Raw genomic sequence first — 15,755 nt, 5'->3', positions numbered from 1 at the left:
TGTGTTGAAAATTAAACTTTAGGAGGATTTTGGCACCAGAATGAGAGGAAAATTGAGAGAATTCTGACAGAAAGCTCTGACAAAATATACAAAGATGCAACAATGAAAGCAGAAGAGGAAGTTGTGAAGGAGCCAGATTTCTCTGCTTAGAAAGGAGTCATAAATTAATTCTCCAAAGAAACCCACTCACCCACCTCAAACCCCTCTGTACAGCACAGATTAGGTTTCACATTCCTGCTGGAGAGACTCAGACGGTGTTGTTGAGACTCTTCTGACCCCGGACTATTTCATCTCTCTGACGGTGTTTACACCAGAAGTCAAGAACAAGGAGATCAGCTCTCTTTTTCTCTGTCCAAGATGTGGAGGGCTGACCCCTCCTTCCCAGTCCCTTTAGCATCCCCCCACCCTCCTACTCCATCACCTCTCATGCTAATATAACACACATTAGTGAAACCAGCCGCGCATTGTGCACGCCCACAGTGACACTGAGGATGCTCGGCCCTCGGGTTAGCCATCCCCCCCCCCTCCTCATGCCAGGCACATCCCGGGCGTCTGTGACTCAAACATGCCCTCCTTTTAGAGCAGATGGTCAAAAATAGCAGCCGCCGTCAACATTTCTGTAAGCTGTGGGACCCGTCGGGCCACGCCGCGTTTGCCAAGAAGGAGCAGGGGTGCGATACGAGTGTGTAAAAATAATCTGGTCAGTTACAGCTTCTCTCAGTTTGATACTGACAAAGTGAGAACACCCTGTTGTTAGAAATGAGCTTATGTAATGTCGACCTAAAAATAGGAGCGTGAAGTGAGTCTGCATGTGTCCTTCTGTGTGTTTACATCCACAGAAACACTCTCTTATTAATTAGCATTCATCCACAGCAGTAGTTGTTATGATATCTGTGATTACTATTAGTGTGACAGGCAATTTCTTCTTCTTTGTTTATTTTCACGCTGCAGCTGAGGACGGGACGGGACAGCCCGGCAGCAAAGGGACGGGGAAACATGAGGAAACAGACAGGATGTGTTTACAGAAGAGTTATTTAAAGTCACTTCTGGTCGCCTGCATGCTGCGCTGATACACAAACTTCCAGGTCACCAACAGACGTGTTTACAGGTGTTCACCCTTGAACTCGAAGCATATGGGGTCATGTTCAAGATTAAAGCTGCTGTGAGGAATTTCTAGCTTGTCCTGAAAAAGAATCAAATTAATATAGATGAATCTATACAATCTATAAATGCAAACAAGACCATCAGAGACAAGACTGATTATTTCTATTTAGCTACTGTTAAAGCTTGCAAATGCTGCCGCAGGGTGTGTATCACATAAAGTGAGTTAAAGCACAACAACATATTTTTAGGGCAAGTTCAGCAAAGAGATGCAAGGGGCTGATTTTTTCATAGGTGGCACCAAAGATGATGCAAAGCAAATGCTTTAAAGCAGTGGTTCTGAGCAGGTTAAGCGTTAGGATGGGGGCTGGGTATTTCCCCTAGCCTAAAATACAATACGAATCACGATATACGTTGATTTAAAATAAGGCTGAAACTAAATCACTACAGCAGCTTGTTTTTATTGCAGATAACAGAAAAGGTATAGTTTAAGAGTTGTTACACTTTAAAACACTTAAATTCATGTCCTCAGAGATCCAAGTAAATTTGTACACTTCCTGTTATTTTTCATACAAAACTCTAGTTTCACTTTACTATAAGCCTAATTGCATTTGTAAGAATGACATTTTTCTTCATGTCTGCATAAAACAATACCAATGTGTCTGTAATGAACTGACGAGTGAGGGTTAAACAGGGTTGCTAACAGTCCATCAGCAGCTGGCATGAAGAGTGGTGTTTCTGCAGTGTTTTACCTTGTTTACTGCACAGCTTGTATGACTCAAGTTAAACTCCTGACTTTCTAGTGTTTCAAGAAACACAATAATCCAGTATCTTTGCTTTTAGTCTTGCTGACAGTAGAAAGAAACAATGACCAATGAAATTCGTGTAAGTACCAACTTGTTTTGGTGTGGCTGCTTCCACCTGCTGGCTTTTTGTTCAGCTGTACCATAGTGGGTGCATATTTGAACTGCTGTTAAAGCATTCACAGCCATATTTGTAAAATCTTTATTGCCAAAGGTATCGGCAAATTAAAATGTTATCATTTTTAAAATCTCAAAATTTTCATAAACAGCAGTTTCTGATAAAAAAAAATGAGGCAGTTTGGACTTAAGTTCTATCAAAGCAAAGAGCTGGAGAGGTATCCTTCAGAATAAAAGCACAGCATGGACTTTATGCCACATAATTTTCCAGGCACACGTCTGCAACCGACTGAAATGGCTTCACAACCCACTTTTAGGTCCTGACACTGTTGAGAACCAAGGCTTTACAGCAAAAGAAAGAAGTCCAGGGAATCCTCACACTTTAGTTGTATATTATGTATATCAGTCAGGGACCGACCCGTTATCGTCATGGCTGATTTTTGGGGCATTTAGCCCATTATCAGTATTGACAATTTATGTAACTAATCGTTGATCAAATTAATCAGTTAAAAGTGCATTACTTTGGCTCTGCTGCAAGGGCTGTCTTCCCCTCTGTCTGTTTTTACTCTATAGTCTAATCCAATGTCCACCCACAACACCACCTGGTTGGCTACATGTCACACAAGTACTAGCCAATTAACAATGAGACCTGGGTGCTACTGACACAGGTAGCGTTTAACATCACTTCCTGTTTTCCCACTTCTCTGTGCTATTTCTTGTATTGATAGAGCTAAATAGTTTCTTTTGCTGAAGTTTTGGGACATTTTGATATCTATCATGAAAATAGCGTAAAGTTTTAAAATGCAATTAAAAAGCATCAAAAAGGATACAAAATTTGGACATCATCAAACTGAGGTTGGGGTAACTGGGATTTGTTTACATATTTCTAAATACATTTTTGATAGATTTGTTTTGGCTTTACATTTCCCATCATGCTTTGAGGGACAGAGAGTCAGCTGTATGCTATCTCTAGGACAATACATTTGTTTACATTGTGGTATATCTACATCATGATGCATCAATTTTTTATAACACTACAGACAAGACTTACAGTCTTTGGACACCAAAGAAAGGTTTAAAAACTGACCTGTATGAGGAAAAAATCAAGGGCCATGCTTTGAGCTAACCAGCTAAAATGCGTGTACTTCATTTCATTTTTTTGTCATATTACGGAAGCTTATAATACTATCCCTGGACTAATTTCAGAAGCAATGGGATATCTGACCCAAAATGCAACACTCGCATGCTAAGGGTTAATGTATTCCACCTCGTCCAGTGCAGAGACTTCTGTCATGCTCTTCTTTCAGTGCCCACAGCTGTCACGTTGGTGTATCAGCTCCGGTCTGTGATGCATGCCTTGCACCTGGGTTACCGCCTTCACACAGACAGACACCGTGTTAGACCGAGGCTGCAGTGTAAGCCGACACACGGAGTGGGGGGGGGGGTCACTGCTGCCTGAGATTCATCATGGAGTGGACGTCTTATTCGAGTACAAAAAAAAGGTCACAAAGGAGGCTTTGCCACCTTTTGTTGTTGGTTACTTTGTCTTTTCATCTCTTAGACAATTAATGTAGTTTAACAATGATTTCTTGTTCTCTTAAGGCAAAAGTTTAATCTGGTTTTGGACTTTTTTTGTCAAAATATGCCAACAGATTATCCAAAAACTGTTAGTAGTATTTGAAAATATTGGTACAATATCTGGTACAAGTTTCTTTGATTCGCTTCATCAATTTTGAGTTTTAAATTACAAGCCTTACCGTGAAGTCACATGATAGGTAGCCAGGTGTTGCAAGGCATGTAGCCTACTGGAAACCCAAGAGAAGAAGAAGTACTAGTCATGTGACACCATCCCATCCAGTCCACTAAAACTTAAACACTGAGCTGACTGTGCAAATGAGCAGCAGTTATTTTCTACTTTTTATACAAATATATAAAAATATAAAAATAGCTCATTTTTTTAATATAATTTAATTTAATAGCAATTTTGTTAGCAAGAAATACAAGTTGTTTATTTTCTATTTTTCTGGGAAAATTTGACTTACAAAAAACTTTTTCATTTCAGCTGATGTGGGTTTTGGTTTAAATTGTTTCAATAAATAACCATAAATTGTTCATCTGTGCATGCTCCTTTCAGTTATTTGTTTTAAAATTATAGAAATATTTTCAGAAAAAACAGAGTCGGAGGTTTGGGGCGGAATAATTATTCTTTAATTGTAATCGAGGTTAAGATCAATTAATCGTAGATCAAAGAAATCATTGATTTCTGCCCTAATCGCCCAGCCCTACCACACATCCTGTCTGAAATGGCAAAGACTTGAAATCAGTGACAGGCCAAATAGTGACTGTGTTTGCTTTCTTGCATCTCAAGCCCTGTTGGATAGGCAGTCTATAGCGTGTTCTTCTTGATTCAAAGGCTGGAGTCCACAACCATTTCTACTTTTTTTCAGAGCACAAGACTACTTGCATCACACGCAGTGCTTCTGTTGCAGCTATGATTGAAATTCCTTGATGCGCCTTTCCATTGACCTATGAATTTGCAGTCATGAAGACAGTAATTAACCCTCAATAAGGCACTCATGGAAATACTTGGAAATTCCAAAATTAAGTCCTAGAACATTAATGTTGCACATGCCAAAACTTTTTTGTTTCCTTTTGGCACTTATAAATATATATTTTTTATTATTATGGTGAAAATCAAGGTAAACGACAAAGTGACCATATATGGTTCCTTGCCCATTTATAGTTAAAAAAAACATGAAGTGTATGCATGTTAAAATGTTAATTATGAAAAATAAACATAGAGTCTAATGAGTGTTTATTTGCAAATCATAAAGTTATTTAAATACAAAACATTTATTTACAAGAAAGGGTGAGGTTGACTCTAAATTCTAACTTCTTTAAGAGGCAAAACATGACTGGCTGCAGACTACTGTATAATTAATGATGGTACCACCAGTTTTATCTTGTAAATCCACAAGACATCAATAATACTCACAGATATTGATAACTAAGTAAAAATTTTGCCGTGGTGAGGCTTGCAATAAGTTCTGGAGGAAACAGGAAGTTTAAGACGCTCTGGGCGACTGTTGATTGGTTGATGATGTGATGTCACTTTCCTTGATGTTGAATGATTGGCTGAGAATAATCCTTCTTGTTCTACTGTATAACAGAGAGTTAAGAAGAAGGCCATGAAGGTCTAGGATTAAATCCATATGAAGGTTTACTCAGGATTTCACGTGTAGTGTTTCCAGTCTGTTGACAAGATTTTCGCACATGCCCCCACAAAAAAAGGGCAGTCTAATGCCTCCACAAATGTTTCTTCCTCATAAAGATATTAAAGTTGGAGCTACAGGGTGTTTGAAATGCTGTAAAATTTTTTGTTTTTGCTCTTTTCATTGCTTTAAAGTGGGTGTGACAAGACCCATTTCCATACATCAATCAAAGCTGAGCAATATAGCAGCTTCAATGCCGTCAATTAATTGAAGCATGAAGAAAATGGAGAGAAATGCCCATCATTAAGTCCCACAGCCCGGGGGTGACGTCTGCTTGCAGCTTGTTTTTCTCTCAAACAACAAAAACATTCAATGTTCAATGACACAAAACCAAGCAAAGCAGCAACTCCTCACATTCTTTAAAAAGAGGCAAACCAGGGAGAATCAGACACAGAATCTGATGACAGATTTTGGTTTCCTCTCTCTTTTGACGTGTCAATCAAACGAAACGCTAGAGCAGATTTATGAGTTTTTGTTATTAAATCCTAACTGGTAACACGCTAACTGCAAGTGCTTCAAAAAAGGAGAAATCAAAGCTTAAGAGGGATAAAAGCAACAAATCCTCCCTCGCTCTGGGTCATCTCAGGATTCGTCGCGGTGATTATGCAAAAAAGGAAGACAGGTGAGATGCAAAGACAATATTTGAATAGGAGCCTCTTGTGCACCGACATATGGCAGCAGACGACGGAGAAACGGCGCAACATGTCGGGGATTCGGGGACATCTGAAAGTTGTGTTTTTAGAGGATGATGAGAAGGTGGAAAGATTACCCTCAGACCTCTTTTTTTTTATTCCAGGGTGATGAGAATAGCGAGAAGGGGGTGGGAGGACGTTCAGTGTGTATTAGTAAATCCCAGTTAATTTTCCCTGTCAGAGAACAATGAGACGTGGACCCCCGCGGGCTCCGGTGAATGTAATTCCAGCACTTGCTCGGAATCACCTTCATTACTCATCAGACCTGTGGAGGATCTCTCTCTCATGGAAACTATTAAAAACATCCAACAAGAAGTCAGAGAGTTTTGGCACTAGATGACATGTTTTGTTTTTATCTCCTGCCTGGGTTCTCTGCTGTATCCGCAGACCTTGTCACGGCTACTGTCCCACCAAGGGGGAGTAACTGGCACCAGTTCAGGTTGATGCCGGCGACTTGGGCGATGAAAACAGCTGAAACTGCTTCACTGAGGGCCGTTCCGTCCTTAACAGCATGAAGGGTGTGATTCTTTTGTAAATCTACCTCACCAGGGGTACTGCAGTGCTCCATGAGATCCACCTGGTCCACGGCAAGACAAGGTCCCTTTAATGAAGGAAAAGGGTTTTTTTTGTCTCACAAACACAAGTTAAACCAATGGTAAGATTACTGCCCCGTGGATGACGGGCCCAGCAATAGCCATTCCAGTGTCCAGAGTTGTGCCAGATTCTCCCAGTTGAACCTGACATCAACACACTTTGCTGTCATAAACATCAGTCCAAATGGAAAGACTAGGATGGACAAATCCACCTTTCTCCTATTCTCCTGAGAGAAATCCCAAAGATGGTGGACCAAAACCATTAACCATTACCATACAATCACATCTGACACAAAGTGAGGAAGTGATAGGAGCATCAGTCAGATGTATGCCCAGAGAAAAGCCCAAACCTATGGCAATCAGACTGCTGGACCGACGGCTTAGAGAATTCATGCACTTGCTTCCAAATCTCTGATTCATTTTCAAGCAATATAGATATCTCCTGATCGATGACTACTTAATAACTACTACTACAGATAATAAAGAGCACTACTTCTCAGAAAGTCTCAAACAGAACCTCTTAAGTGTCTTCCCTTTTTTACACAGTGAGATTACACCTCTCAGATTTTCCACAGCTACTATTTTCTCAGTCAGAGAAACTAGTCTTTCCTCTGCTGGAGGATTTGACAGCTCGTCAGTGTTCCTGTGGTTGGCCTTTATTTAATGGATAGATCCAGAGTTATTCATTTACCCTTAAGGTTTCTGGGACATCAGTCACGTAGGTTTTTCACAGCGTGATGCATTAGAAGTGATTGCAAGAGGCTGCAAAGGCTACAGTTTTATCCACCTGGAGTAAGAGGCTCAGGCCCCGTCCACACAGGGACAAATTCAGGAGTATACACAAAAGTTTTATGTCGTATCGGCGTTTCATCCACACAGAAACAGCAATTTTGGGTCCAGCACTGCAATATATCTGAGATCAGCTGATCTCACACAAGCCCTCATCAGCTGACAGCCAGCTGATTTGCTTTTAAGCACACTGTTGACTAATAGCACTCATTACCTGGCAATGCTTGCTGCTCCCTCTGCGAGCCACTTTTTAGAACCCTCCTCCCCCCCAGCTCCTCCTTCATAGAACAGCCACATATGAAAAACAGCAGTAGTGCAGATTTTCAACTGCTTATGAAGCAAAAACTATTTATGACCAAAGATCATGTGTGTTTCTTGACAAAGTGGTCCTGACTGAGCTTAAGTATAGTTGCAGTAATTTGGCTATGTCTGTACGGCACACCAAGACTTGGCTCAAGGCACCACACCATTTGAGAACCACTGTTCTACAGTAACCATGCAGGTCAGAGGATTAAATAGGTCCATGCTGCATGGATAAGATCGTTTTTGAAGATGAAGGAGAAGTTTTAAACAGACTACACAAAGTACTTTGGGCTGTCACCTTCACATCCACCTTTACTGTGCCGGGGTCCACATGAATGATGCCCAAAGCCCCACCCTTCAAGTGTTGTTTTTGTGAAATCACAATGAATCAGCTACTTGAACCAAATCACATTCAAATGAGAAGTTAATAAGGTTAAAAGGTCAGAAAATTTTCGATGCATTTATCAAGAAATATATTTACCACAATCAACAAAAGTGCAAACTTTTCTGCTTTCAGAGACTTAAAGATCACAATTTTACACATCACTTTGTCGTTCAATTTTACTTGAAGTTTCGTTGGATCAAACCAAAAAAACTCTAACATATCTCCTTAAAACTGGGGAAAAACAGGCTTTTTTAAAAAACTATTCTAAACTTTTTATAGAGTTGTTTTAATGTTAGATATCTAAACAGATTTATTTCTCCTGGCATACCATGCAGGCACAGGATTAAGCCAAAACTACAGTATTTAGTAGTATTAATCACAAGCTGTGTCTCTGTTCCGGCTAACTTCCCCTCCAGCGCGGCTGCAGCTGTAAGAGCAGGCCGGCCTATTGTTCACACTAACAAGGGCCGCAGAGGTCACTCGCATTTTCACAAGAGCTTTCGCCAGAGGGGCTGAGGGAAGAAGCAGCCGGCACACTTGCAGTGTGTTTGGTGTGGATCTACACTAAAGCTGTTTCTATAAAGTCACATCAGTCCCAGTCTATTATAGAGAGGGATAGATTAGATTAAGTGAGATTATGCAGAGAGGGGCTCCCTAAAAAGAGCAAAAATAACACACTCAGGATTTAGCAGGCGAGTCAACAGTGGGATTAAGCAGAAAGGACGTGTTCAAATCCAATGCTAATATGCACTATGGTCATCCTTTCAACTTTTTAAGTGCTCTCAAATGTTAGTGCACATTTCACAAGCAGCAGTGGGAACACCAATCTGACTTTAACTGGCATATTTGTGTCATAAATCCACAATTTGACAAATTCTAAAACCCAAAAACAGGGTTATTTTTCAAGCTGTCACCCCATCTCCCCTCCCTCTCTTTGCATGCGTACAGTTTGTACAATAACAACTCCTATCACCATTGCAACCCAAAATATGCACAAAGTGGTTGCACACTCTAACATGATTAAATGATGTGTGGTCTGGCGTGAGTCCCAGCACCTCTCCCATCCTGCGCTGCGCTCTCTATCTCCACGCTGCACAAACACTCACACATACACTCAGATTCCCTTTCCCTGAGCCATGTTTTCAAAATAGACGCTTCATATTAACAGTCAACAGCCAAGCTGACAGGTACAGTCTGACCATCAGCCCTCCTTCAGTGGATTTCTGCACAGCACACGTTACTGTGGAGAAACTGAGCATCACAAATCGTCTCAAACACATGAGGAATGCACCGAGACATGGAGGAAAATACGAAGGAAGAATGTACAAATCCCTATTATCGTTATTCCAAGTGGTGAAGGAAGAAGCCAGTCACTTACTGGACTAAAAACTAGCAACATCAGTGTAATAGTGATGCTGTGTGAGTCTGTATTGCACCATTTTAAGGGCCATGACTTGTTAAAAATCACCTGAAAGTTACAGCGCTCTTGAGGGCAACACAAGCTCAATGTAAGAGGAGAAATATCGCAAAAATACAGCGCACTGTCAATCACTTTTTCCTCACTTCTTGGGCAAAAGACATCAAAATTTTAGATAAGCAGGAAAGATTTAAAGGAACAGGGGCCCAACAGTCAAAAACTCTAATAAAATATGAATAAAAGTGATGAAAAATCAATTTTGTCTATTTCACAAGGCTTCAAAAGGCTACATGTAGAAACACAAGTCTTAAATGAAAGATTTCGTAGGAAAATTGCGAGCTGTAAGCAAAAGACACAATTCTGACTTCTGTTGCGGGTCTACGCAGTATTGTTAGACTAATGTCGTACGCACGTTTGTGACTTTAGAGGCGTATGATCCTCCATGTTGCAAGCCTTGATTGCTACAGCTCCTGCTGCATGACATGTCTATTAAATCTGTCATTTTTTATTTCTAACACTGTCGCAGATGAAAATGCAGAGAAAACAAACAGTCTTCACTAAATCTAAAGTCCCGATACTAGAACTTTGATTTGTGCACCAGGAAGCTATATCGTCTGAAGACATTATCACCGAGTTCCAACTTTAGAAAGCACAACTAACAAGGAATACATACTATAAAAAAGCATTATTTTTTATGTTAAATCTGTACCTGCCTGAGTCCCATCTATTTCTAAAAGCAAGCACAGCAGAGTTAGAAACAACAACAGCTCATTATGCAATGTGGCAAAGACAAAGCACTTCATTCCTTCAAGGTACCTCAATAAAATAACTGGCAATTCCCCAGTATCTTTAATGAAAAAATTCAAGCAAACTAGCTTCCAGTGATACTAGAAAATGAAAAGATGCTCATATTGTAAACAAGTAGCTTATCAACTGCATTGTTCAAATCAAAATGCTGTCCGACTCCAATTGAAGGTTATATTTACATGATTTTGTCTAAAAACGGACGCCTTTTTAAGATATATTTTGGGCGTTTACATGCCTTTTTCAGAGAGAAGAACAGCAACCTTTAGTTGCATTTTTAATGTTGGTTTACAAGAGAACTGCATGTTTGGTGCCCATATGTGGAACCTTGGGGAATAAGGTCTCAGGGGTAATTTTTTTTTTTTAACAGTCAAAAGCCAAGCATGAGCAGAAAGACCACAACAACAGTGGTGGACTTACAGGTCTGTTTGTTCAGCTCACTCCAAGTAAGTCATGCCTTTTAGGGTAGGTTATGCTGAAATGTTGCATGTGTATGTGTATAGTATATGGTCATCTGGTCCCCGTTCACACATTCACAAATACCCTGAAAATGTAATGGATATATATGTTTGAGCCTGACTCAACCCTCATATTTCCTTGCCATCCCCCTGGTTTTTGCCCTACTCCCCACTGACAGGCAAGAGCTGGTAACCTCCACCCTAGAGTGACAAGTGTAAACAAGCAAACAGTGGGAACAAGCAGGTCACAAATTTGCCAGGTAGGTTACCATGAAGTAACTGAATGAGTCACTTGAGCCCTATTCAAACTTGCACAGATACCCTAAAATATTCCTTAATTTACCAGAGTGAGCTGCATGCTTGAATGCAACAAGCCAAGTTTTTCTACCTGACTTTACCTTGAAATTTCCCAACAAGCCCCTCAGTATTTCCTCTCCATAACCCATACATTGACTGACAGGCAAACAGCAGGAAAACTTCAAGAAAATTTCAGGGTTGTATGTAAAAACTGCAAGGATGTACGTGAAACTATCAGGGTGCTACGTGTAAATTTCAGGGATGTACGTGAAAACGTCAAGGTTTGCACTTTAAAGTTTCAGGGATGTACGTGAATAATCAAGGTTCTATGTGAATAATCAGGGATGTAAGTGAATATTTCAGGGATGGACATGAAAATGTCAGGGTTCCAGGTGTGAAAAGGTCCCAACTTCATAGTTCACCTACACAAACGCTGGCATGGTAGCCATTTTTGTATGTTTTTCCCTTACAGTAGCATGCTTGGATGCAACAAGCCAAGTTTTTCTACCCGACTTAACCTTGAAATTTACCAACAACCCCCTCAGTATTGTGTGAAAATACGTAAAAATTCCAGGAATGTATGTAAAAAATGTCTGGGTTCTATGTGAAAATTTCAGAGATGACGTGAAATTGTCAGAGTTGCACTTGAAAGTTTCAAAACCAACATTTTAATCAATAAAAAAGGTAATTATCCAACAAAAAGAGCATCCATTTCTCATGATCAATCTTTTTCTCTCTGGTAAGTTGTGTCTTTATCTGTAAGACATGCATATCAGGGTTAAATGCAACAATAATCCCCTCTGAAATGTGGCAATGTCCAAGCACTTCATTCAGATACTTCCAAGCACTATCAACTTATTTCCAGAGATCTCGCAGTGTAAAAAAGATCTCTGGCTGATATTCACACAGCCAACAAGCAGCACAATAACAGCATTATTGGACAAGAAGTGTTGTTTGACACCAAACTAGACCTCATGATTGAGCTACTCCAGCTGCCCACTGACACACTTTCTGCTCAGTGAAAATAGCCGCACCAGCAGATTGTGATTCATCCCGTCGGGGAGTTTATTCTCTACAGCAAAGACAACACAAAAAGGGACCTTGAGCTAAAAAGAAAAAAAAAAAAAAAAAAAAAAAAAAGACTACACCAACCTCCCACAGGCTCTGACCAAGGAGGAAGAGCAGTCACTTGCTTGTTTGCCTCTTTCCTGTTAAAGCTCTCGAGAGGACTCTGCAGAGTTCCCTTGTCGAATCAATAGCATTATGACATTATACACCATCTAACAGCCGCGTTTGCCTGCTACCTAAGCATATATTGTTGGGGAAAAGAAGTTAGACTACAGGGAGAGGAATCAAATATGCCAGAAAGGCGTATTTATCCGACTCTTTCCACTCAAAAGGATGCAGAAAAAGATACTATTTCAGAGGTACACCAGCTCTCCGGGCAGTTCTGCTGCTGCTGGAGGTAATGAGGCCTCTTGTGTGTCCTCTCTGATCTGAGGGTTGAATTATTTCCCATGTGGCACGGCCATTTCCAGCTTCCGTCTTTTTGCTTTCACCGAATAAACTCCCGCCATGCTCTGAAAAATGTGTTGCCGTTGTCAATCCAAGCTGCCACAAGTGCGGACCTTTGGTGAGGAAAATAATGCACTCCAACATGTATGTTTTAGTCAATTTTGAAGCTTGGTTGTATTCCTTATTGGTCAGTGGGATACTGGGAGTTAATAAATGGTCGACTCAAGCGCCCAGACACACGTGCTGGGCTGCAGATCTCCGTTTCAATGTGTCTTTTGTTTGACGGCTGGTATTTCAACATCCTCAACTTGAATAGAAAAAGGTCAGCCTGGTGGGGTCTGCTCTGGGGTTATTCAGGAGCCCAAAACTTAGGGGCCCCAAGGAGGAGGGGAGGCTGGGAGGGGAGGTGAAAAAAGCTCCATCTCTGTCTGACACCAGCCGCTGAAAGTTTGAGTTATCACAGGCAATGACTCAATGAGGTTTGCAGCGTCAGAAGTTAATACAAGACAAGGTCTTAAAAGACAAAAGTGGAGTGGCATATGAAACTTTCCAGCAACATGACAGACAGGGAAAGCTCTCTTTGACATCTAAGCATGAAAGACAAGCAACATCTGCACGCCTGATTTACTGCAGAAGAAAGCGACACTTACTAATTGACAACTTTCCCACTATTTCGCTGTGCTTTCCAATTCCTGGACAGACAGACGTACCAACAAGCCTCTCGGTTTCCAACTGCCTGCATATTCAGACAGCAGGAATTTTTGGGAGTCAACTTGTTAAACCCCACATGAAAAGTGCAGCAGAGCGCTACAGCAGCCATGCTATAACTCCAAGCTGTGTGACATAAATACATTGATATTTAATCGTAGCTGTGCACACGTGCTGCTGTTAACAAAGTTCAGAAATAAACATTTAAGCATGCCATTTAGTGGATGATCCAGTCACCATCTGCAGCTCCACACCAACACGACCCCACATTTGTGCAAAAGCCATGTGCTTTGTGTTCACGAGAGGCTAAAATAAAAGCAAAAGTAGCTCAAATATAACCCATGCACAAGCAGAATCACGTCGCGCGGCGTGATTCATCCTGCAAACTGCATACATGCCGCTGCTGTATTTCAGAGCCTCCAACGCCGTGCAGATCAACGCGGCATCTGTTACCAACCAAATGCACAACCTGCTTTAACAGCCCGCCGGTTCAATCCCGACGGCACACTAGTAAATAAAACGCCGCGGTGGGTTATTACAACCCACGACGTGCTCCTGGGTACCAGTTCAAGTGGTTACTCTATTGTTGGGAAACAATCTGGAAACAAAAAAACCTTCACGAGACAACACAGCAGCAGCAGCACGGCGACAAACAGCAGGGATAATAAGCTAACTTTGCGGTTACTCACCGGTTATTACGCGCAAAAAGTCCTCGGTTAATGTTCGGCGTCTTGTTTTTAAATATCGTCCCCACTCACGGCCACTGAGAACGGGCTCAACGTCAGTGGGTGAGTAACTGAATAGACTCGGAGAGAGCGCAGTAAGTTGAAGTGTCAAATTACATTGGCTATTCTATTACCAGAGGGACCCATGCTCGGTGGCTGCTGACAAAATGTGTCGCGGATTTGTTTTTTACGCGGAGAAGCCATCAGGAAGAGGAAGGAAAGAGAGGGAGCAGGGAGCGGAGCCGGACTCTGAGCATACCTGTCTGCTGCCATCTGGGTCTCTGGATCCGCTGGAAAGACCCGGAAATAGCCTGGTACCAACAATATGGACTGTACAGGGGATCTAAAACGGAAGTGTACATTGTTGACGATTAGGTTGACAGATTAAAAAGCGAAATGGTCATTTTTGGCATTAAATTTAGAACTCTTTTTAATTATATTACTTTTAAAAGAAAGTAAAATAATTTAAAAGCTAGAATTTTATGATTATGGCCATTTAAAACAGTTATTTTGAAGTACATGCTATCGCTCATTTTAAATGAGTATTTTAGAGTGATTTAAAAAAAATTAACATAATTAAAGTAATATGGTTAAAAATAATAAATAGCGAATTTTAGCCGTTTTTTAAAAAAATGATATATATATAAATTTTAAAAATCCTACTTCATTTTAAAAGTTATTTAGATAAAACATGCAATATAATAATTATATAAAAGAAGAACAATATGATACCATTTTATTTCACTTGTAATAATAATGTAAAGATATTTAAATTAATATTGTGATGCTACAATGACTAATACTACTCGTACTCATGATAAAAACTAATAGTAAAAGGCTTGTAATAATAATTATAATAATAGGAAGAATGTTTTTGTTTTATTTGTTTTAAGAACCCTCTGCTGTAACCCCACAAAAAAGAATAACAAGGTTCAATAAAGAGCAAATAAATAATATTATTATTGATTTCTGATAATAATTGCATAATAATGATAAAAATAATAGTAGGAAGAAGATATTTTTTAATTTTTAAAATAATAATTACATATAAAAAAAACAACACATTAATGACCTCTATTTTAAAATGCTGTCAACATTTTGATTGTTCATTATTTGTTTCATTAAAAAACGACCATTGATTTTTCATCCATCCAAGACTAAAATACGTCTCTGTGTGCTCCACGGCACGCGCGCACGCCCTCCAGCCAGAACGCTGCCGCCTACGCGCGCGCTCCGTGTCATCCCTCGCTCCTCCTCGCTCGGAGCTGACGCCACCCTCCGTGTTTTGCAGGTCGCCGCTCTCTGATGGAAAGCTCTGAATAACAAAGACATGTTTGAGAGCAGCAGCGGCATCAGCAGCAGCAGCAGCAGCAGTCTGGGCTGAGCGCTGACGTCAAGGAGCCATGACTGTGCCAAGCAGCATCCAGACTCCACACACTGACTGTCACATTAACAGGTATTAACACATTGACCTGCTGCTGCCGCTAGTAGGAAGCAGCACACGATAAAAGTTTTAATCATACTAACCTACATGCTGTGATTGACTCTACAAAGTTTTGTTTTGAGCCTTGAGGGCGAGAGTGGAGTTTTCTCATTTCAGTATGAATCAATTCAAATTTTTATAATGAAAAAGACCCTATAACAAAAAAAACTTTGTACTGTAAACTTAAAATACACATTCAATATAGAACATCTCATCCTTAATGGACACTTATTATATAAATATCAAAAAGAACAGTATAAAGAGGTGCTGTGTAATGATTAAAAGTTTTTAAT

At 40.4% G+C, this 15,755-nt stretch overlaps 1 protein-coding gene across 3 annotated transcripts in view; it reads right to left on the bottom strand.

Annotated features, from left to right (window-relative positions):
* Positions 1 to 14,263, bottom strand: part of LOC121528260 (zinc finger MIZ domain-containing protein 1-like) — a 189,769-nt gene extending 175,506 nt beyond the window's left edge. For 2 of the 3 annotated variants that reach the window (XM_041815594.1, XM_041815597.1), the window contains exon 1: positions 13,944 to 14,134. The gene's annotated coding sequence lies outside the window, so the exon portion shown is untranslated. Of the gene's footprint in view, positions 1 to 13,943; positions 14,135 to 14,238 lie in introns of those variants that run through there. The other variant, XM_041815595.1, reaches the window with a different exon arrangement.
* Between the last annotated feature and the right edge of the window lie 1,492 nt (positions 14,264 to 15,755).

Source organism: Cheilinus undulatus, linkage group 20 (genome assembly GCF_018320785.1).
Source record: "Cheilinus undulatus linkage group 20, ASM1832078v1, whole genome shotgun sequence".
NCBI lineage: Eukaryota > Metazoa > Chordata > Actinopteri > Labriformes > Labridae > Cheilinus > Cheilinus undulatus.
The sequence above is the reverse complement of the archived record's forward strand: the minus strand, read 5'-3'. Positions and strand labels throughout refer to the sequence as shown.